Genomic DNA, 24,364 nt, shown 5'->3' on the forward strand with positions numbered 1-24,364 from the left:
TGGAAAAACTCATCCGAGAGCTACTGTTTGCTGATGATGCTGCACTCGTCTCCCACTCAGTATCAGCTCTGCAGCATATGACGCCCTGCTTTGCAGAGGCTGCCAAGCTATTCGGCCTAGAAGTTAGTCTGAAGAAGACAGAAGTTCTCCACCAGCCTGCACCCCAGGAAGATTATCACCCTTCCTGCATCACTGTGGGTGAATCAGTTCTGAAGACAGTCCAGCAGTTCAGCTACCTGGGGTGCATCATCTCCTCAGATGCTAAGATCGACAAGGAGATTGACAACAGGCTGGCAAAGGCAAACCGTGCCTTTGGCCGACTGCACAAAAGAGTGTGGAGCAACAAGCATCTGAAAAAAGGCACAAAGATCAATGTTTACAAAGCGGTTGTGATGACAACCCTCATCTACGGCTCCGAATCGTGGGTTTTATACCGTCATCACCTGCGACTCCTTGAGCGCTTTCATCAGCGCTGCCTTCGCACCATCCTCAACATCCACTGGAGTGCCTTTGTGGCCAACACTGAAGTTCTCAAGCGGGCGGAGGTTACCAGCATCGAGGCACTGCTGTTGAAGACGCAGCTGCGCTGGGCGGGCATATTTCTAGGATGGAAAACCACCGCCTTCCCAAGATTGCCCTGTATGGCGAACTCTCCACCGGCCATCGAAATAGAGGGGCACCAAAGAAGAGGTACAAGGACTCCTTGAAGAAATCCCTTGGCACCTGTCGCATCAACCATCACCAGTGGTCTGACCTTGCCTCAGATCGCAAAGCATGGAGGCACACCATCCACCAGTCTGTCTCTTTTTTTGAGAACGCACGCATAGCTGGTCTTGAGGACAAAAGGAGATTGAGGAAGAATCGCACTGCTACAGCACCAACCCTAAATCAGACTTTTCCCTGCAGCCACTGTGGCCGGACCTGCCTGTCCCGCATTGGTCTTGTCAGCCACCAGCGAGCCTGCAGCAGACGTGGACTATTGCACCCTTCTTAAATCTTCGTTCGCGAAGCCAAACCGAGAGAGAGAGATACATATTCATGTTTGTCTGTGTTCTTTATAAAATTCATCTCTCTGCTACCTAATCTTAAATAGGTACACGTACACACATGGCCCAGCACAACATGGCCCGGCCTGAAAAGAACTCATTTATGTCAGATCTGGCCCTCATAACAAATGAGTTTGATACCTCTGCCCTAGATTTTATTGTGCTCGTTCTTTCTTATGCCCCCCCCCCCAAAACCCTTTGCTTCTGGGCTCCATTGTTCACACACACACACACACACACACACACACACACGGTGAGAATTTTACTGAACTCTAAGCTTTGACAAACTCTAATATTCTTCCCCACAACCCGAACATATCAAGCAGACAGACGGAAATCTTCCTCATGCCACTTTGGCCACAGAGGAGAAAGTCATTTCAAAAGTACGATGGGAGGAAGGTTTTATGACGACCATTCTAATTCCAGAAGCATTTTAAGGAAGATGCTGATCTGATAGAACTGAGTACACCTTCCGATGATGTCAGGGGCGTGTGGCATACGAAGATGAGCTGTTGCAAATGAGTTGTGCTAATGAGCTCTGGCACCTCTTTTTCTACGAAATGAACCCTATGTATAGATGTTATCTCTTCGAATGTGATGCCCTTTTGTCTTAACCTGGGAGCTGCCCTCTGACCCCTGCCATCTCTTTCCTATGAACCTATGAGCTGTCTTATACTGAATCAGACCCTTGGTCCATCAAAGTCAGTATTGTCTGCTCAGACTGGCAGCGGCTCTCCAGGGTCTCAAGCTGAGGTTTTTCACACCTATTTGCCTGAACCCTTTTTAGTTGGAGATGCCGGGGATTGAACCTGGGACCTTCTGCTTACCAAGCAGATGCTCTCCCACTGAGCCACCATCTTTCCCGTTATCCTCTTCCTCTCTGCACATGGCCTTCCATGGAGACACATGTCTCTGCAGGCCTCCCCTGTGGAAATAATGCCCTCATACTCCCACACACATGATGCCAGGCAAGCTGGCCATTTGGGACAGGGGGCATGCTCTTTAGATGAGGCTTCTTTCTCTCCTTGGATTGCAGCCTGGATGTGAACGGGATCTACTTGAATACTTCTTGGGAGGTTTATTTACTGCAGTCATTATCACTCTTCTATGACTGAGCAAAACTCTACTATATTAGTCAAATATCCCAGGAGAGGGGCCTGGGGAGGGGGCATAATGTCATACAGTTCACCCACCAAAGCAGTCATTTTATCTAGGGCAGGGATTAGGGTTGCCAAGCCCCCGGTTTGAGCGGGGGTTCCCTCACCTGGGAGGTTCCCAATCCACTGGGTCACATTGGGCCAGCGGGGGGAACCTCCCCCCAACGACCCCAGCGCAATGACGTCACTGGGAAGTGACGTCATTGTGCCGGTGATGGTGCGCGGCAGCCACTCTAGGCATTTCCGGGGAAACCGTAGAGTTTCCCTGGATGCTGTAGCCATTTGGGAGGGGAAACTCTACGGTACAATAGAGCAACCCTAGTGGGGGTGTTTAAACTTGCTTAACATAAGAGCCACATAGAATAAACATCAGATGTTTGAGAGCCACAAGAAATGAATGTCAGATGTTTGAGGGAGGGAGGGAGGGAGGGAGGGAGGGAGAGAGGGAGGGAAGGAAGGAAGGAAGGAAGGAAGGAAGGAAGGAAGGAAGGAAGGAAGGAAGGAAGGAAGGAAGGAAGGAAGGAAGGAAGGAAGGAAGGAAGGAAGGAAGGAAGGAAGGAAGGAAGGAAGGAAGGAAGGAAGGAAGGAAGGCAACTTTAACTTGAAGTGCATTCTCCATGCCTCTGGCTGGCTTGGCATGGAGAAGTGATTTAAAGAGAGAAAAGGTGTGCGGACCCTTTAAATGTGATGGCCAGAACTCCCTTGGAGTTCAATGATGCTTGTCACACCCTCGCTCCTGGCTCCTCCCCAATGTCTCCTGGCTCCACCCCCAATGTCTCCTGGCTCCACCCCCAAAGTCCCCAGATATTTCTTGAATCGTACTTGGCAACCCTGGTACCATGCCATATTCACCCTCCATTTTCTCCATGGGAACTGACCTCCACAGTCGGGAGATGAGCTGCAATTCTGGGGGATCCCCACGTCCCACCTGGAGGCCGGCATCCCTATTTGAGCTGCCAATCGTATAAACGACACACTACAGATCCCCTTTTCCTCCATTTTCTCATCCTTAAGACGCGGGTCAGCAAAAGGGAAACATCCATCCGGATCTAGCGAAACGCCAAAGGAAATGGAAAGTTTTGCCAACTCCAGAAAAGTGTGACATAAACTGTTATTTCAATTGAAACTGACGTTGCCACCAGATTCTAATTGGCAAGTTATTACCAAGCTGTGTTTGGAATAGTAGAGTTTCCAGAGTTTAATGTGTCTCTTGGGAGGAGAGAGGGAAAGGTTCACTCCCAGGATTCTGGAATATATCCCAAAAGTTGTTGCTTGGAGTGGCAGCAGGCAACATAAGAGAAGCCATGTTGGATCATGCCAATGGCCCATCCAGTCCAACACTCTGTGTCACATAAGAACACAAGAGAAGCCATGTTGGATCAGGCCAATGGCCCATCCAGTCCAACACTCTGTGTCACACATAAGAACATCAGAGAAGCCATGTTGGATCAGGCCAATGGCCCATCCAGTCCAACACTCTGTGTCACATAAGAACATCAGAGAAGCCATGTTGGATCAGGCCAATGGCCCATCCAGTTCAACACTCTGTGTCACACATAAGAACATCAGAGAAGCCATGTTGTGTCAGGCCAATGGCCCATCCAGTCCAACACTCTGTGTCACATAAGAACATCAGAGAAGCCATGTTGTGTCAGGCCAATGGCCCATCCAGTTCAACACTCTGTGTCACATAAGAACATCAGAGAAGCCATGTTGTGTCAGGCCAATGGCCCATCCAGTCCAACACTCTGTGTCACACATAAGAACATCAGAGAAGCCATGTTGGATCAGGCCAGTGGCCCATCCAGTCCAGCACTCTGTGTCACATAAGAACATCAGAGAAGCCATGTTGGATCAGGCCAGTGGCCCCTCCAGTCCAACGCTCTGTGTCACACAATGGCCAAAAAACCCCAGGTGCCATTAGGAGGTCCACCAGTGGGGCCAGAACTCCAGAAGCCTTTCCACTATTGCCCCCCAAGCATCAAGAAGACAGAGAATCACTACCCCAGACATAAAAACTAGGGCTACCAAGCCCTTGGTCCGGGCAAGGGTTCCCCCACCCAGGAGGTTCCCAACCTGTCAGCCCACATTGGACCGGCGGGGGAACCTCCCTCTACGTTGCCAGCACGATGACGTCATCCGGAAGTGATGTCATCGTGCTGGCAATGTTGCACGGCGGCTGCTCTAGGCGTTTCCGGGAAAACTCTATGGTTTTCCTGGACGCTCTGGCCATTTGGGAGGGAAAACTCTTTGGTACAGGGGACTCGGCAACCCTAATAAGAACATAAGAGAAGCCATGTTAGATCAGCCTAAAGACCCCTCCAGTCCAAAAACCAGGTGCCCCTCGATTCCCTACAACATTCTGTTGCACTTCCGCTGGGCATTGACTTTGGCCATCGACGGCTGACACCGGAAAGTTGTCAGAGATATCTGTGGCTGGCTGTAATAACGGAATGAATACACACCAGCGCAGAGCTACATCACTGCCTGGTTTCCTTCCTTCAGTAAAACGGATTAGAAGAGTCCCCCCCCCTCCCTCCGCTTCAATTCTTTAGTTCCTGGACACCGTTGTAATGGAATGGAACCAGAACATGAACGTAATGGGCAATTCATCATTCCCATGCTAAACCTCAGCACGTTTGCCTGGATGAGAAAGCACCAGGGGAGCGTCCCTAAGCCCCTCGGTGTTCTTGAGAGGAAGATAATGATAATAATTAATAATAATAGCCACACGAGCATCACTCATGCGAGCAGCTAATCACACCGACAGTTGGGGACTGCAACAGCGGTCTCGCTATGAGCATCGCACAGAAAGCCGCCCGGCAATTGTAGCATTTCTTCGCGGCCAACCTGTATCGCCCCAAATTGGGGTCTTGGCAAGGAACCCAACGGTGTCGCCTGGCTCAGATTTAAAAAGGTAAAGGTCGCCCCGTGCAAGCACCAGTCGTTTCCAACTCTGGGGTGACATCACATTGCAACGTTTTCACGGTAGACTTTTTGTTACAGGGTGGTTTGCCATTGCCTTCCCCAGTCATTTACACTCCCCTTGCTGGGGACTCATTTTACCAACCTCAGAAAGATGGAAGGCTGAGTCAAACTGGAGCCGGCTACCTGAACTCAGCTTTCGCCGGGATCGAACTCAGGTAGTGAACAGAGAGCTCAGACTGCAGTACTGCGGCTTTACCACTCTGCGCCACGGGGCTCTTCTGGCTTCAGATAACTGGCCTTCAAAAGTGGTCCTCAGAATGTGACTTTTGGAACAATACAGGCCTCATTTTGGGCAGCTCAGCTCCGGAACCTCTAAATTTTATTGTGTTCTTTCTTTCTTACCCCCATCCCCCAAAAATGCTTGCTTCTGGCTCCATTGTTTAACCCCACCCTGTGAGAATTTTGCTGAAGTCTTAAGATCTGACAAACTTTCTGATATTTTCCCCCACCGAAAATGGGGAAATAATCAAAACATATAAAGCAGACAGATGGAAATCATCGTGCCATTGTGACCACATAGGAAAAAAGTAAGTATGATGGGAGTAAGTTTTTATTGTGACAATTATAATTCAGAAAGCATTTTAAGGTAGATGCTGAGCTGTTATAATTTAGTACACTTTCCGGTGATGTCAGGGATGCAAATGAGTTATGCAGAGTTGTGCTAATGAGTCCCCAGTTTGCTGGGGGGAAAGCGTAGGTGACTGGGGAAGGCAATAGCAAACCACCCCGTAAAAACTCTGCCGTGAAAACGTTGTGAAAGCAACGTCACCCCAGAGTCAGAAACAACTGATGCTTGCACAGGGGACTACCTTTGCCTTTTTAAAAATGAGCTCCAGCACCTCTTTTTCTACAAAATGACCCCTGGAATGATTCATTTGTTTTGCAAAGTGGACCGACTTTTTTCAATGAATCTGGGTTGAAGTTGTGAGTAGAGTTCCCAACATTGCCTAGGGCAAATGTAAGGAGATTTTTTTTTTTGGGGGGGGGAGGACCAGTACCTAAAATGGGTGGAGTTTGGGGAGGATGTGATGTCACTTCTGGGTGCCACTAGGCATTTCCCTGATCTCTATGATAAAAGCTGGCAACCCTATGCCATAAAGTCCACTCTCCAAAACAGCCCCCTGGAGACACTATGGCAGGGGAGGCCAAACTTGCTTAACATAAGAACCGCATAGAATAAACCAGGGCTTTTTTTGAGCAGGAACGCAGTTTCGGCTGGCTGGTGTCAGGGTGTGTGGTCTAATATGCAAATGAGGTCCTGCTGGGCTTTTTCTACAAAAAAAGCCCTGGAATAAACACCAGATGTTTGAGAGGCACAAGGCGTAGTGATGTGTCTGGACTCACTTTGGCCCACCAGCTCCTGCAATGTTAACCACACCCCCATTCGACTCAATGTGCAATTATATACTATTACAGAGAGAGAGAGAGAGCATCAGGCAAGAATAAAAGCAGCCTAGAGCTGCTGGCACAACCTCTTATTTATTTCAATTTTTAACTGATCTTTGATGGTAATAAACTGAACTAGTCAATAACTAGAGCTATTTATTTCCTGATTTTTTCTTGAAATTGATATATTTTGGCAGGAATTCTCTAGCTCCCTCAATTGGAAACAAATGAGAGAAGGAGAGGGGGAGAAGGAAGGAAGGAGGGAGGGGAAAGAAAGCAACTTTAAATGCATTTTCCCCAATCTCCAGGTATTTCCCAATCCAGAGCTGGCAACTCTACGTAAAACGTGACCCTGAGATTGCTCCTGTGTTGGATAATAGATTCTCCTAGGCTTCCACATACATTTGACTCTCCCTACCCGCAGCCAGCCAGACCTAGAATCCCTTAATTCTCTCCTTTCTCCACTAAAATCCACACCTTTTAAAAAACAAAATTGCAAGACTGTAATTCGGCAAAGCAGCACAGCTGAGGTGCGAGGGTCCGTGTGATCTTTATCGGCTTTTCCCAGAATGTTGGGCTTCCGATCCAAGGCAAACACCCTCCCGCAATCGGGCCTTTGGGGGCCTGTAATAGCCCCCAGTTTCCTTTTTTGTAGGCCGTAGGTGTCACAGGGAAGAGGGAAACGTGTTCCTCGGGAGGATCTCAAACGTACAGGAGACCTTTGTGTGCCTTGCCTCGCTGCATTCTTTCAGAAAAGCTCTTTCCACCTGGCCTGCAAAACCCAGGTCTGGTTTGAGTTAAGAAATCCAAGACGTAAAGGGTGGGTTGCTTGCCGCGTTCTTTCTACATGGGATTCACAGGGATCATTTATCTGATGTCGAGGATGTAATGAGATTCCGCAGGGAAGGCCGTGCGCTTGCAAGACGGGGGAAGGAAGAGGACGCTTCTTCTATTGTTCGCAGCGAACTGTTGCCCCCAACCTGGGACTGAAACGTTCCAACACCACGTCTGCATTTTCTGGCTGTATTCCCGACCTCTGCAATACATTCAAGCTGAAGTGTTCGGGACGAGCTGGTCCCGCAGAAACAATAGCAGGGTTGTTAGGATCCAGTGTGTGGGGTCAGAGCGAGGCTCGCTGGCACCAGCTTCCTGTTTCCGACAGATGCTTCCAGGCTAAGATGGAAAGAGGGTTGCCAACTTCCTCCAGGTGGGGTCTGGAATTGCAGCTCCTGTATTGCAACTGATTTCCAGACTATGCAGATCAGAGGTGGCCAAACTGCGGCTCGGGAGCCACATGTGGCTCTTTCACACATATCGTGCGGCTCTTGAAGCTCCTACTGCCCCGTCAGCTGGCTTGGAGAAGGCATTTGTCTCTTTAAATCACTTTGCCAAGCCAAAACAGATGATGGCTTGGAGAATGCATTTAAAGTTAAAGCTACTTTTGGGGAGGGACGGTGGCTCAGTGGCAGAGCATCTGCTTGGGAAGCAGAAGGTCCCAGGTTCAATCCCTGGCATCTCCACTAAAAAAGGGTCCAGGCAAATAGGTGTGAAAAACCTCAGCTTGAGACCTGGAGAGCTGCTGCCAGTCTGAGTAGACAATACTGACTTTGATGGACTGAGGGTCTGATTCAGTATAAGGCAGCTTCATATGTTCATATGTTCACGTACTTTCTTTCCATCTCTCTCCTCCCAGATATTTTCCTTCCTTCCTCCCTCTCCCTCTCTCCCTAACTCCTTCCTTCCTCCCTCCCTCTCTTCCTAATTCCTCCCTCCCTAACTTCTTCCTTCCTCCGTCTCCCCCGAACTCCTTCCTCCCTCCCTCCCTCTCTAACTCCTTCCTTCCTCCCTCGCTCCCTAACTCCTTACTTCCTCCAACATCTGACGTTCATGCCTTGTGGCTCTCAAACATCTGACATATATTCTATGTGGCTCTTACATTAAGCGAGTTTGGCCACCCCTGATGTAGATCAATTCTCCTGGAGAACATAGCGGCTTGGAAGGGAGGATTCTATGGCATTCTGCCCCGCTGAAGTGCCTCCCTTCCTAAAACCTTGCCCTCCTCAGCCTCCACTCCCAAAATCTCCAGGAATTTATCAGCCCAGAGCTGGCAACCCTACTGAGAGATCTCCCAGAACTGCAATTGAACTCCGGACTACACAGAGAAAATGGCTGCTTTGGAGGGCGGAGTGAGTCTATGGCATTATATTCTGCTGAGGCTCTTCCTCTCTCTAGACCTCTCTGTTTCCAGGCTCCACCCCAAAATCTTCAGGAATTGCACAACCCAGAGTTGACAACCCTAGCTGCAAATTACAGGAAAAGCCCTCATAAAAACATAAGAGAAACCATGTTGGATCAGGCCAGTGGCCCATCTAGTCCAACATTCTGTCACACAATGGCTAAAAAACCCAGGCACCATCAGGAGTCCACCAGTGGGGCCAGGACACTAGAAGCCCTCCCACTGTTGCCCCCCAAGTACCAAGAATATAGAGCATCACTGCCCCAGACAGAGAGTTCCATCAGTACTTTGTGGCTAATAGCCACTGATGGACCTCTGCTCCAGATGTTGATCCAATCCCCTCTTAAAGCTGTTTATGCCAGGGCATTAGAGGCCCTCCCACTGTTGCTCCCCCCCCCCTCAAGCAGCAAGGATACAGAGCATCATTGACCCAACATAAGAACATAACTGAAGCTATGTTGGATCAGGCCAATGGCCCATCCAGTCCAACACTCCGTGTCACACAATGACCAAAAACCCAGGTGCCATCAGGAGGTCCATCAGTGGGGCCAGGACACTAGAAGACCTCACACTGTTGCCCCTCCCAAGCACCAAGAAGACAGAGCATCACTGCCCCAGACAGAGAGTTCCAACAATACGCTGTGGCTAACAGCCACTGATGGACCTCTGCTCCAGATGTTTATCCAATCCCCTCTTGAAGCTGTCTATTAGGGTTGCCAAGCCCCTGGTCCGAGAGGGGGTTTTCCCGCCCGGGAGGTTCCCAACCCGCCGGCCCACACTAGGCTGGTGGGGGGAACCTCTCCCGACGTCACCGTTATGATGACGTCACTCGCGAGTGACATCATTGTGCCAGCGACATCGCGCGCCAGCAGCTCTAGGCATTGCTGGGAAAACTCTATGGTTTTCCTGGATGCTCTAGCAATTTGGGAGGGAAAACTCTATGGTACAATAGGTTGGGGGGGGGGACTTGACAACCATACTATCTATGCTTGTAGCTGCCGCCACCTCCTGTGGCAGTGAATTCCATCTGTGAAGAAGGACGTCCTTTTATCTGTTCTAACCCAACTGCTCAGTGATTTCACTGAATGAACTAAGTCTTTGCATAGCGTTGCCAGTTCGTGGAGATTTTGGAGGTGGAGTCTGTGGAGGTGGGGTTTGGGGATGGGAAAGACTTCAAGGCCCAGGAGTCCAGCTTCCAAAGCACCCGTTTTCTCCACCTGAACTGACCTCTATCTCCTGGAGATCAGTTGTGATCCCAGGAGATCTCCAGCCACCACCAGGAGGTCAGCAGTTCTCCCCATCATGGAAGTACATGGTTCTCTTCACAGATAAAGAGGGACTGTAGAACACAAGGGACCTTCCATGTTTGGAAGACCTCAGGAACACCCTTTGATTTAGGGTTGCCGATCCCCAGGCGGGTCAGAAACAGTATAGGGAGAATCACGGAAAGGTTGCAAACCATTTAGTTAAGTGATATCCACACACAATTACTTATATATTATTATAAAGCGATTGGAAACGGCGCAACAAGCTTCAAGCCGGCTCCAGGCTCCGTCAGAGGTGGACGCTGGGGGGTCTCCTTGAAATGGACTGATGGACTAATGATGGCCCTTTTATCATACAAGCGCTTTCTTTGTGCTAAGCACTTTATTGTTGGAATTAACTTCTGTGACATTTGTAATGGTGCTTAGTTGCATCTTGTATGAAATGTTATCGACAGTTTCACCCAGTTAGAATAATATTTAAGTGTTGTGTGTTGCTATCACTTAGCTAAATAGCATGGTAAATATTCTTTTTGAGCTCTTTCAATATTTGTTTAGTTATTTGTATCACAAGCTTTTCTTTGTTTGCAATCCCCAGGTGGGGGAAGGGATCCCCCCAGGTTGGAGGCCCTCCCTCCACTTCAGGGTCATCAGAAAGTACAAGGGGGGGAGATATCTGCTGGGGGGGAGATATCTGAGAGCCAGTTTGGTGTAGTGGTGAAGTGTGCAGACTCTTATCTGGGAGAACCAGGTTTGATTCCCCACTCCTCCACTTGCAGCTGCTGGAATGGCCTTGCATCAGCCATAGCCCTGGCAGAGGTTGTCCTTGAAAGGGCAGCTGCTGTGAGAGCCTTCTCCAGTCCCACCCACCTCACAGGGTGTCTGTTGTGGGGGAGGAAGGGAAAGGAGATTGTGAGCCGCTCTGAGACTCCTGAGTGGAGGGCGGAATATAAATCCAATATCTTCATCTACCTCACAGGGTGTCCTGTTGTGGGAGAGGAAGGGAAAGGAGATTGTGAGCCGCTCTGAGACTCTTCGGAGTGGAGGGCGGGATATAAATCCAATATCTTCATCTACCTCACAGGGTGTCTGTTGTGGGGGAGGAAGGGAAAGGAGATTGTGAGCCGCTCTGAGACTCTTGAGTGGAGGGCGGAATATAAATCCAATATCTTCATCTACCTCACAGGGTGTCTGCTGTGGGGGAGGAAGGTAAAGGAGATTGTGAGCTGCTCTGAGGACTCTTGAGTGGAGGGCGGAATATAAATGCAATGTCTTCTTCTTCTTCTTCTTCTTGGGCACTCCATGATTCCCTATCAAGACTGATTCCCATAGGAAATAACGGAGAACTGATCCGCGAGTATCTGGGGCTCTGCGGGGGGGGGGGGGGAGGTTTTTTTTTTTAGGTAGAGGCACCAAATTTGCAGCATAGCATACACTGCCTCTCCTCAAAAGACCTCCAAGTTTCAAAAAAGTTTGGACTGCAGGGTCCAATTCTATGAGCCCTAAAAGAAGGTGCCCCTATCCTTCATTATTCTCAATGGAGAGAAGGCATTGAAAAGGTGTGCGGTCCCTTTAAATGTGATGGCCAGAACTCCCTTTGGAGTTCGATTATGTTTGTCACAACCTTTCTCCAGGCTCCACCCCCGAAGTCTCCTGGCTCCACCCCCAACGTCCCCAGATATTTCTCGGATTGGACTGCAACCCTACTTTGATTAGCAAAGCTTGGGAGAAAAGAGGATGTTTCACACTCTGTCCCTTCTTGCTAGTTTCTCCTTGAAGAAGGAAAGCGTCTCCAGGAGTGCTGAGAAAGCAAAGCTGCATGCATTTGGATCCAAGCGGGCAGCCGTGGTGGTCTGAAGCAGTTGAACAAAGCAGGAGTCAAGTGTCACCTTTAAGACCAACCAATTTTTATTTAGAATGTCAGCTGACGTTCTAAATAAAAATTGGTTGGTCTTAAAGGTGACACTTGACTCCTGCTTTGTTCAACCGCATGCATTTGCTATCCAGGATCCCCACTCTATTTTGAGGGGAGGCCTTCCGGCCAAGTGAGAAAAGTCCCACTTGTAGGCTTTTGCCACCAGGGTGCTAAGGGTGGCTTGGGTTTGTAGCCCAGGCTGTTCTGTTGGGTATGGATTTTTGCTCCTAGACTCCCACTGATCAATCCAGCCCAAAGGGGCCTCCTTCCTTCAAAGCAAAAAGAAAAGGTCCAACAGGGATTGTGCAAAGGTCCTTCCATCAGAGGGGCAAGTGAGAAGGAAAGCTTCCTGTTGTCTCGCGGCTAAGGCACTAGGCTGATTTATTTGATGAAAGGGATGGAACGGGTGAACTGGGACCAGGAGTTGGACATAACTTTGAGCCTGCTGGTTGCCTACCTCCAGGCAGGATTCAGAGACCTCTTGGAACTGATCTCCAGATGGCCGAGACCAGTTCCCCCGGAGGAAATGACTGGCTTTGGACAGCGGTGGCCAGACTGTGGCTCTATCACACATATTGTGTGGCTCTCCAAGTCCCCACCACCATTTGGCCAGCCGGCAGCTTGGAAAATGCACTTAAATTTAAAGTTGCTTTCTTTCTACCTCTTCCTCCCCAAAGGAATTTATTTCCTTCCTTCCTTCCTTCCTTCCTTCCTTCCTTCCTTCCTTCTTCCTTCCTTCCTTCCTTCCTTCCTTCCTTCCTTCCTGTCTTGCAGCTCTCAACCATCTGACATTCATGTCCTGCAGCTCTCAAACATCTGCACCTGCTGGAATGGCCTTGGGTCAGCCATAGCTCTCACAGAGCTGTCCTTGAATGGGCAGCTTCCGGGAGAGCTCTCTCAGCCCCATCTACCTTACATGTCTGTTGTAGGGGAGGTAGCGAAAGATTGTGAGCTGCTCCGAGACTCTGAGATTTGGAGCGGCGGGTGGGATATAAATCCAACTTCTTCTTCTTCTTCTTCATCGTCATTTGGATATCAGGCCATTCAGATGAAAACCAGTTAGCGTTTTGTTAAGCTTGTTTGCTAACCATTTCTATCCCACCTTTTCTCCTCGTATTCAAGGCAGCCACCAAGGCGGTACTGAGATCCAAAGACACAAAGACCAGAGAACTGTCAGAGACCAGTTGTACCCAACAGCCCCACAAGATTCCGTTCCCAAATCTTGCCTTTCCCAGACTCCATCCTAAATCTCCAGAAATGTCCCACCCAGAAGTGGCAACAGATGTCCCACCTCAGAGCTACCATCAACCTGCGTTCCATGGGCTGCATTTCCCCTGCAGTCAGCCGGCCAGACTTCTCCTGCTCGTTTTATCGTTATTTATGGGGTCGTTAATTCCCAGCCTTCGGTTCACAGCCCCCCTCCACCTCATTATATTCCACAATAAGACGGCTCCTTCATTTATTCTGCTATTTAAAATCCTTGGTGAAGGTTAACGGTGCCCCACCGGGCCAGAAGCAAGCAGAGAGCAGACATTCGTCAAAGCCTCTTGCCTAGCAGAGAACAGAGCATTCCAAAGCAGAACGGAATCGTGCTGGGGGGGGGGGGGGGGACGGGCCACGCTTGCTTAATGTAAGAGCCACCCAGAATAAACGTCAGATGTTTGAAAACCGCAAGACGTGAACAAATATTACACACGTGTCTTTATAATACTTTCTTTGCCCGGAAAGATAAAATATACAGGTATGCACTTTACAACACAACCATGCTGGAAGGAGACTTTAAAAAAAAAAAGCTGGGAATAACAGTTCCCATAAGACCACTACAGAGAAAGGTTAGGGGATTATTTTTGGCACCAGTGGAGAAAGAAACACACATGTACCATATAAATCACTGACCACCATTTGAATCTCTCTTTATAGATCTCTCTTTGCCTTGACACCGAGGTTAGTAAATACAGCTCCTACAAGATCAATGAAACTAAGGGGGAACTGTGTGCCACCCTCTTTAATTCCATCCCTCCTCCAGTGGCTCCCTTCGCTCTTGCACTCTCTTTCCCCATTCTGGGTCTGGGCAACCTCTGTGGCAGAGGAGAAGATCTTGCAAGCCTGCCTATTTTCCCCTACTTTAAGGTCTTAATCATCTCTTTTTAGAAAGCAAGAATGAGATTTGGGAGTGGGAGGCAACTGCCTATTCGGGATGCCCTTTCTGAGAGAGGCAGTGCAGCTATCCATTTGGTGGGCGGTGGGGTCGCAGTTCTGAGCATGCGTTTCAGCATCTCAGTGTGTCTTTTGACAAAATCTGGCGGCCCTGAGGATACAGCACAAGGGTAAATTGCTACTATAGCACATGGGTGCCACTGACTTTGGCTGCAATTAGGGCTGCCAACCTCCAGGTGGGACCTGGAGAAGAATTTCCCAGTTAAGAATGCCCACAGTGCAGTGGAATCCTCACCTTGGGGGTACCATGGAGGGCCACTTCACCCCTTAAACAGAAACATGGGGCCACAAGATCCGGTTCCACTGCGCCATGAGCCCGAACGCTTGCAGCATTTTTTTAATTGACCTTCTGATGGCACCTGGGTTTTTTGGCCACTGTGTGACACAGAGTGTTGGACTGGATGGGCCACTGGTCTGATCCAACATGGCTTCTCTTATGTTCTTATGTGTGACACAGAGTGTTGGACTGGACGGGCCATTGGCCTGATCCAACATGGCTTCTCTTATGTTCTTATGTGTGACACAGAGTGTTGGACTGGATGGGCCATTGGCCTGATCCAACATGGCTTCTCTTATGTTCTTTTGTGACACAGAGTGTTGGACTGGATGGGCTATTGGCCTGATCCAACATGGCTTCTCTTATGTTCTTTTGTGACACAGAGTGTTGGACTGGATGGGCTATTGGCCTGATCCAACATGGCTTCTCTTATGTTCTTATGTGACACAGAGTGTTGGGCTGGATGGGCCACTGGCCTGATCCAACATGGCTTCTCTTATGTTCTTATGTGACACAGAGTGTTGGACTGGAGGGGCCACTGGCCTGATCTAACAGGGCTTCTCTATGTTCTTATGTGACACAGAGTGTTGGACTGGAGGGGCCACTGGCCTGATCCAACATGGCTTCTATTATGTTCTTATGTGACACAGAGTGTTGGACTGGATGGGCCACTGGCCTGATCCAACATGGCTTCTCTTATGTGACACAGAGTGTTGGACTGGATGGGCCATTGGCCTGATCCAACATGGCTTCTCTTATGTTCTTATGTGACACAGAGTGTTGGACTGGATGGGCCATTGGCCTGATCCAACATGGCTTCTCTTATGTTCTTATGTGTGACACAGAGTGTTGGACTGGATGGGCCATTGGCCTGATCCAACATGGCTTCTCTTATGTTCTTATGTGTGACACAGAGTGTTGGACTGGATGGGCCACTGGTCTGATCCAACATGGCTTCTATTATGTTCTTATGTGACACAGAGTGTTGGACTGGATGGGCCACTGGCCTGATCCAACATGGCTTCTCTTATGTGACACAGAGTGTTGGACTGGATGGGCCATTGGCCTGATCCAACATGGCTTCTATTATGTTCTTATGTGACACAGAGTGTTGGACTGGATGGCCACTGGCCTGATCCAACATGGCTTCTCTTATGTGACACAGAGTGTTGGACTGGATGGGCCATTGGCCTGATCCAACATGGCTTCTATTATGTTCTTATGTGACACAGAGTGTTGGATTGGATGGGCCACTGGTCTGATCCAACATGGCTTCTATTATGTTCTTATGTGACACAGAGTGTTGGACTGGATGGGCCACTGGTCTGATCCAACATGGCTTCTATTATGTTCTTATGTGACACAGAGTGTTGGACTGGATGGGCCATTGGCCTGATCCAACATGGCTTCTATTATGTTCTTATGTGACACAGAGTGTTGGACTGGATGGGCCACTGGCTGATCCAACATGGCTTCTCTTATGTGACACAGAGTGTTGGACTGGATGGGCCATTGGCCTGATTCAACATGGCTTCTATTATGTTCTTATGTGACACAGAGTGTTGGACTGGATGGGCCACTGGCCTGATCCAACATGGCTTCTCTTATGTGACACAGAGTGTTGGACTGGATGGGCCATTGGCCTGATTCAACATGGCTTCTATTATGTTCTTATGTGACACAGAGTGTTGGATTGGATGGGCCACTGGTCTGATCCAACATGGCTTCTATTATGTTCTTATGTGACACAGAGTGTTGGACTGGATGGGCCATTGGCCTGATCCAACATGGCTTCTCTTATGTGACGCAGAGTGTTGGACTGGATGGGCCATTGGCCTGATCCAACATCGCTTCTCTTATGTTCTTATGTGACGCAGAGTGTTGGACTGGATGGGCCACTGGCCTGATCCAACATGGCTTCTCTTATGTTCTTATGTGTGACACAGAGTGTTGGACTGGATGGGCCATTGGTCTGATCCAACATGGCTTCTCTTATGTTCTTCTTCTTCCTCTTCTTCTCCTCCTCCTCTTTTTCTTTTCCGTGCCTTCATTGTAGGAGGGGTTGAAAAATTCTGAGCTGCAGAGAAGTCCGACATTTCCAACTCCATCGCCTTGGGAATTCCACCAGGCACTGGACAAGTAATGAGATTAGGATGCCAATTGAACAGGCCCTTGTCGAAACTGCTACCCCGGTACATTTTTATCCGTGTCCTGGGGAGGTTTACGGAGTTTATACATCCTGTAAAACGGGTAGCCTTTTTTTCAGGGGGCCTCTGGTACGTGGGCCTCACCAATGATCTGTCTAAAGCAGATGGAACCGCCCAGCCGTGTAATTTGCTTACTCTCTTCCTTCATCTCAGTAAGAAGAAAAGAGAGAAGGCAATTAAAAAGATGCCACGCGGCATGAGCCTAATGAAATGAAAAGCACGATCCGGCAGATCCTTTAATCAGAGCGGAGGAGACTGCAGGGCCTTAATTGGTTTACCTGCTCTTGGGTCAGCAAGACAGACACCCTAAATCCTGTTTGTTTTGTCTTGATCATTGTTCCCTCTAAGCTGAGTTAGCAGGAGCCAGCTCACAGATTTTTAGCCTCTAGCTCGCACATGTTTGTCTTAGTTCAGGAAAAAATGGCCCCAGAGTACAATAATTTATGCCGTAGCTCACAACCTTAACATAAGAACATAAGAGAAGCCATGTTGGATCAAGCCAATGGCCCATCCAGTCCAACAACACTCTGTGTCACATAAGAACATAAGAGAAGCCATGTTGTATCAGGCCAATGGCCCATCCAGTCCAACACTCTGTGTCATAGAAGAACATAAGAGAAGCCCTGTTGGATCAGGCCAGTGGCCCATCCAGTCCAACACTCTGTGTCACACAGTGGCCAAAAAAATTATATATATATATACACACTGTGGCTAATGGAAGGACCTCTGCTCCACATTTTTATCTAACCCCTTTAATACCAGTAGCTCACAAAATAGAATTTTTGCTCACATGTAGGGTTGCCAATCCCCAGGTGGGGGCGGGGGATCCCCCAGTTTGGAGGCCCTCCCCCCGCTTCAGGGTCATCAGAAAACAGGGGAGGGGAGAGAAATGTCTGCTGGGTACTCCATTATTCCCTACGGAGACTTATTCCCATAGAAAATAATGAATTGATCCATGGGTATCTGGGGGCATCTGTTTTTTGAAGTAGAGGCACCAAATTTTAAGTGCAGCATCCAGTCCCTCTCCCCAAAATACCTCCCATGTTTCAAAAAGATTGGACTAGGGGGTCCAATTCTGTGAGCCCCCAAAGAAGGTGCCCCTATCCTTCGTTATTTCCTATGGAAGGAAGGCATTTAAAAGGTGTGCTGTCCCTTTAAATGTGATGGCCAGAACTCCCTTTGGAGTTCAATTATGCTTGCCATACCCTTGCTTCTGGCTCCACCTCCAATGTCTCCTGGCTTCACCCCTCAAAGTCTCCTGGCTCCACCCCCAAAGTCCCCAGATATTTTTGGGATTGGACTTGGCAACCCTACTCACAAGACTCTACAACTTAGAGGGAACATTGGTCTTGATTATAAAGATTGAACAGATAGCCTGCCCAAGGGCTTTTTTTTTAAAAGCAGAAACACACAGGAACGCAGCTCCTGCTGGCTTGGCATCAGGGGGTGTGGCCTAGGCAAACGAGTTCCTGCTGGGCTTTTTCTACAGGAAAGCCCTGTGCAGAACAATAGTGATACCGGGAGTGTGGCCTAATATACAAATGAGTTCCTGCTGGACTTTTTCTACAAAAAAGAGCCCTGGCCTAAGGCTGAAGGAGAAAAACCCACCGGTTCCGTAAAGCCAGCCTCAAAAAAGAAACCAAAGGAAGTGAGAATTCATAACATTTAAATCGTATAATAACTTTTATATCATAGAAGTAACACACAAAAAATCAAGCCACGTACAATAGCAAATTTAATTTAATTTAATTTTCAGATTTATACTCCGCCCTATCCCTCAAGCGGGCTCAGGGCGGCTCACAACAATAAAACAACAGAGTTAAAACAATACCATAAAAACAGACATTACAATTAATGCTTAATTGCATTCGGAAAGGACTTTGGAAGAATTGGATTTTCATACGTATGCCTGGACAGGAATGGACCTTACTTAAAGGTTGTTGTTTCCCACTTCAACAAGTTCCTTCTATTCTTGTTATATGAGGCTTTATTTCTCATTATAGGTGGCTTGATTTTCTATGTGTTACTTAACAGGAGTGGAATTCTGGTGGGAGCTCCTTTGCATATTAGACCATACCCCCCCTCCCCGAGTAGCCAATCCTCCAAGAGCTTACAAGGTTCTCTTTTGTAAGCTCTTGGAGGATTGGCTACATCAGGGGTGTGTGGCCTAAAAGGCAAAGGAGCTCCTGCTAGATTTCCACCCCTGGCTACTGATATGATTGGAGGGATGGTAGCTCAGTGGTAGAGCATCTGCTTGGGAAGTAGAAGGTCCCAGGTTCAATCCCTGGCATCTCCAAAAAAGGGTCCAGGCAAATAGGTGTGAAGAACCTCAGCTTGAGACCTTGGAGAGCCGCTGCCAGTCTGAGAAGACAATACTGACTTTGATGGACCAAAGGTCTGATTCAGTATAAGGCAGCTTCATATGTCATATGATTTACAAGTTATTATATGATTTAAATGTTATGAATTCTTGTTTCCTTGGGTTTCTTTTTTGAGGCTGGCTTTATGGAACCGGTGGTTTTCCTACATCTATCTCTTCCATGATTTCTCTTTGGTTGCTTACCATCCCTAAGGTTGCCTGCTCTGTGTTGGGAAATATTTGGAGATTTGCGGGGTGTGTGTGTGCAGCCTGGGGAGGGGAGGGGTTTGGAGAGGGGAGGGGCCTCAGGGGGGTACAATGCCACAAAGTCTACATTCCACAGCAGTAGGGCCAGCCCTAGACGATCTGGCACCCTAGACAAGGCTAACTTTTGCCCCCTCCCCAGAGCTGGCTCAATCCCTCCATTCTATCCTAGGGGCCCTTAGTAAACAAAAGGGAGGAAGTCCCACTGCTTGTGCCTCTCAGAGTCTCCCAGAAGTGTGGGGAGGAGACCTTCTCCCTGCTTCAGCACTCCAGGGAAAGGAAGGAAAATAGATGGGTGGAGGGGGAGAAGAAGAAGAAGGCTGTAGATTTATACCCTGGCCTTCTCTCTGAAACAGAGACTCAGAGCAGCTTACAATCTCCTTTATCTTCTTCCCCCCAAACATCACCTTCCTTCCTCCTTTATCTTCTTCCCTTATCTGTAGTAACCCCAAGATCCGTCTTACAGGAAACCTTCTGGACAATTTCTGGCACTTCGGTCCCTGTTGAAAGTTCAGAAGAGGGACGGAGATCTTTTGTCCATGGCTCAGCCATTCCTCTAAACAGAGGTCCAATAGAGAAGAAGAAGAATTGCAGATTTATACCGCACCCTTCTCTCTGAAACAGAGACTCAGAGCAGCTTACCATCTCCTATATCCTCCCCCCACAACAGACACCCTGTGAGGTGGGTGGGGCTGAGAGAGCTCTCACAGCAGCTGCCCTTTCAAGGACAAGAAGAAGAAGAAGGCTGTAGATTTATACCCCGTCCTTCTCTCTGAAACAGAGACTCAGAGCAGCTTACAATCTCCTTTATCTTCTTCCCCCCAAACATCTTCTTCCTTCCTCCTTTATCTTCTTCCCTTATCTGTAGTAACCCCAAGATCCGTCTTACAGGAAACCTTCTGATCAATTTCTGGCACTTCGGTCTCTTTTGAAAGTTCAGAAGAGGGATGGAGATGCGGTTTTCCCATCGTCTGTGTTCTCAGCTCAATGCTATTTGACCTGTTGGGGAAACTCACAGGCATTCCAGAGAATGTGTGTGTTTTCCCAAACATCTGTGTTAGATATTGCAACTTTACATGCAAGAGTATCCAGGGCTTTTTTCTTTTGTAGAAAAAGCCCAGTAAAAACTAATTTGCATGTTAGGCCACATCCCCTGACATCACCATGTTTCACATGGGGCTTTTCTGCAGAAGATGGCCCAGCAGGACCTCATTTGCATATTAGGCCACACCCCTGATGTAATCAAGAGCCCCATGGCACAGAGAGTTAAAGCTGCAGTACTGCAGTCCTAAGCTGTGCTCACGACCTGAGTTCGATCCCCGGTGGAAGCTGGGTTTTCAGGCAGCTGGCTCAAGGTTGACTCAGCCTTCCATCCTTCCGAGGTCGGTAAAATGAATACCCAGCTTGCTGGGGGGAAAGTGTAGATGACTGGGGAAGGCAATGGCAAACCACCCCGTAGAAAGTCTGCCGTGAAAACGTTGTGAAAGCAACGTCACCCCAGAGTTGGAAACAACTGGTGCTTGCACAGGGGGAACCTTTCCTTTCCTGACGTAACCATTGTTTCACGTAGGGATTTTTGTAGAAAAAGCCCAGCAAAAACTCATTTGCATATTAGGCCAGACACCCTGACATCACCATTGTTTCACACAGGGCTTTTTTGTAGAAAAAGCCCAGCAGAACCAATTTGCATATTAGGCCACACCCCCTGGTGCCAAGCCAGTCGGAACTGTGTGTCCCCCCCCCAAAAAAAAAATACCAAGAATACAGAGCATCCCTGCCCCAGACAGAGAGTTTCAACAATACGCTGTGGCTAATAGCCACTGATGGACCTCTGCTCCAGATATTGATCCAATCCCCTCTTGAGGCTGTCTATGCTTGCAGCCGCCACCACCTCCTGTGGCAGTGAATCCCAAGGGTTAATCACCCTTTGGGTGAAGTTCCTTTTATCAGTTCTAACCAGACTGCTCAGCAATTTCATTGAGTGTCTATGAGTTCTCTTCTTGTGAAAAAGGGAGAAAAGGACTTCTTTCTTTACCTCCTCTATCCCACGCAGAATCTTGTGAACTTCTCTCATGTCACAAAGTTTAATTCAGTAAACCTTGCGTTTGGGGTTGGGTTGTGGGAACGGTGAACACCTTGGAAGCAGCAGAACAAAGTTTGACTCCAGTGGCACCTTTAAGGCCAACAAAGTTTTACTCAAGGTATAAGCCAGGAGTGGCCAAACTGTGGCTCGGGAGCCACATGTGGCTCTTTCACACATACTGTGTGGCTCTCAACCCCCCCCTACCCATTGGCTGGCTTCATGAAGGCATTTGTCTCTTTAAATCATTTTTCCAAGCCAAGCCAACCAGCAACTTGGAGAATGCATTTAAAGTTCCTTTCTTTCCACCTCTCCCTCCCTCCCTCTCTCTCCCATCTGTTTAACTCCCTTCCTTCCTTCCTTCCGATATCTGATGTTCGTGTCTTGTGGCTCTCAAACATCTGACATTTATTCCACACGGCTCTTATGTTAATCAAGTTTGGCCACCACTTCCCTGACTAGAGCTTCGCAACGTTATATAAATCCCAGCCAGCGATCGAACAGACTTCAATTTTATGTTGAGCCAAATGTTTGACATTTGAAACGTTCTGCCTCTAAAAGCTTCCGGGGGCGAGGAGTCTCAAATAAGTGCTAACGTCGGTTGAGAAATACATGATTGTTTCTCAGAGGACTGGGGATTTAAATGGCATTTGCATTATGCTAAAAATCAAATGCGCCGACGGTTAAAGAGCTCCTGCGGGTGTCAAAGAGAAGCGATACGCTTCATTATATCTGTCGCTTCCCCAGGATGATCCCAGTTCCTATTCTGCACATGCCGTTAGCTGCAAGCAATAAAGTTACATTGCAGAAGGAAAAATGACAAGTACTAATGGAAGTCGGTCAGACTGCCAGAGGTTGGACCTGGCGTAGGGTTGCCAGTCCCCAGGTGGGTGTATTACAGTGGGAGAATCACAGGAAGATTGAAACCAAAGCGAAAAACCGTGATGGAATTAACAAAAACGATATACGTATAAGTTCAAAAATACTCGTTTAAATATAAGCTTTCAGACAGTGATCATTACAGTGCAATTTAACAGCTATTACACTCGGGTGAATACATTTAATCCTCTGCAGCACCTAAATTCTCAACTAAAGTGCCTAGTGCAACAAAGTGTTTGTAGAACAAAGTGCCTGTGCAATATCTTGCAATAACTTTATTGTAAGATATTGCAAGATATTGCACAGGAACTTTGTTCTACAAGCACTTTGTTGCACTAAGTGCTTTAGTTTAGATATTGCGAGATATTGCACAGGCACTTTGTTCTACAAGCACTTTGTTGCACTAAGCGCTTTAGCTTAGATATGGCAAGATATTGCACAGGAACTTTGTTCTACAAGCACTTTGTTGCACTAAGCGCTTTAGCTTAGATATTGCGAGATATTGCACAGGCACTTTGTTCTACAAGCACTTTGTTGCACTAAGCGCTTTAGCTTAGATATGGCAAGATATTGCACAGGCACTTTGTTCTACAAGCACTTTGTTGCACTAAGCGCTTTAGCTTAGATATTGCGAGATATTGCACAGGCACTTTGTTCTACAAGCACTTTGTTGCACTAAGCACTTTAGCTGAGAATTTAGGTGCTTCAAGGCATGCTGCTGCAAAGGATTAAATGTATTCACCCGAGTGTAATAGTTGTTAAATGGCATTGTAATGATCACTGTGAGAGGGGCACCAAAGAAGAGGTACAAGGACTCCTTGAAGAAATCCCTTAGCACCTGTCACATCAACCATCACCAGTGGTCTGACCTAGCCTCAGATCGCAAAGCATGGAGGGTGTTGGGGGGTGGTGGGGGGTGGGCTCCCTCTGGGAATCCTACCCCCCCAGGGAAAGTGCATGCGCAATACATAGCCTCTCCTCTCCCGGTGTAGTGAACGCCGCGTGGTCACTGTCTGGCTATGCCTGGCAGATGGTCACTGCAATGGCCTCTCCTGCATTACTGCATCCGTAGCAACACCTTCTCGCTGGTCCCCCCCGTTTTCACAGAGTTTGCTACGTCATGGTGCGACCGAATTGTCCGGCGGTATAACCGGATGGGCAGGCTGGGCCCACCAACTTCGTCAGCCTAAGAGAAGGAAAACTCTAACATCAAACCCGGGAAGATAGAGCTCGTCAATGTAACACCTACCACCTGGAGGACTCACTGCCGGCGTCCCGGCTTACTGGGCCATGGCAGATGACCCCCAGGTGAAAGGGTGGAGCCAGTACCGCGCACACTGCGCTTCACCTAAAAAATTCCTCTGCGCAGGCCTGAAGGGCATATCCACACACACAACCCACAACGCATCAAGTCCTGCAGCGATAGGCAAGGGGCGAAACGGCAGGTGGAAGGTGCCACTGGAAGCCGCAGTCCCGATCCTGCATGTAGGCGGTTCAGGATATTGGTCGCCTGATGCTAACCCGGAGACGAAAGCATCTTTCGGCAGCACCCTGAACGACCAAGCAGCCTTATCTAGGGACAGCACTGCTTGCTCCACACGGAGAGGGGCCTAGAAAAGGTGGCCTAAACAAAGCTCGTCTCCCCCACCCCAGTTGGCTAGCCGCAGTCAACGGGCATCCTTACTTGCGGTCGAAAAATAACAACAAAGAAAAGGCATGCACCTGCCTCACAAAGTGTGCAAAGACTAAAGCTTGCGTGTTGGAACATCAGAACCATGCTTGACACAGTAGGCAGTGGTCGCCCTGAACGACGCTCTGCTCTAGTTGCCCACGAACTTCTCAGGTTGAATATCGACATAGCAACTCTCAGTGAGGTCCGTTTCCCTGAGGAAGGTAGTCTTCAAGAACACGGTGCTGGCTATACCCTCTACTGGTCGGGTAAGTCAAAGGCTGAGAGCCGCCTTTCTGGCGTTGGCTTCATGGTCAGGAACTCCATTGCCTCCAAACTCGAAAACCTTCCAACAGGTCACTCAGATCGCATCATGTCCATGCGCCTCCCACTTCAAAACAAGCAGCATGCAACACTCTTCA

Source organism: Heteronotia binoei, chromosome 21 (assembly GCF_032191835.1).
Source record: "Heteronotia binoei isolate CCM8104 ecotype False Entrance Well chromosome 21, APGP_CSIRO_Hbin_v1, whole genome shotgun sequence".
NCBI lineage: Eukaryota > Metazoa > Chordata > Lepidosauria > Squamata > Gekkonidae > Heteronotia > Heteronotia binoei.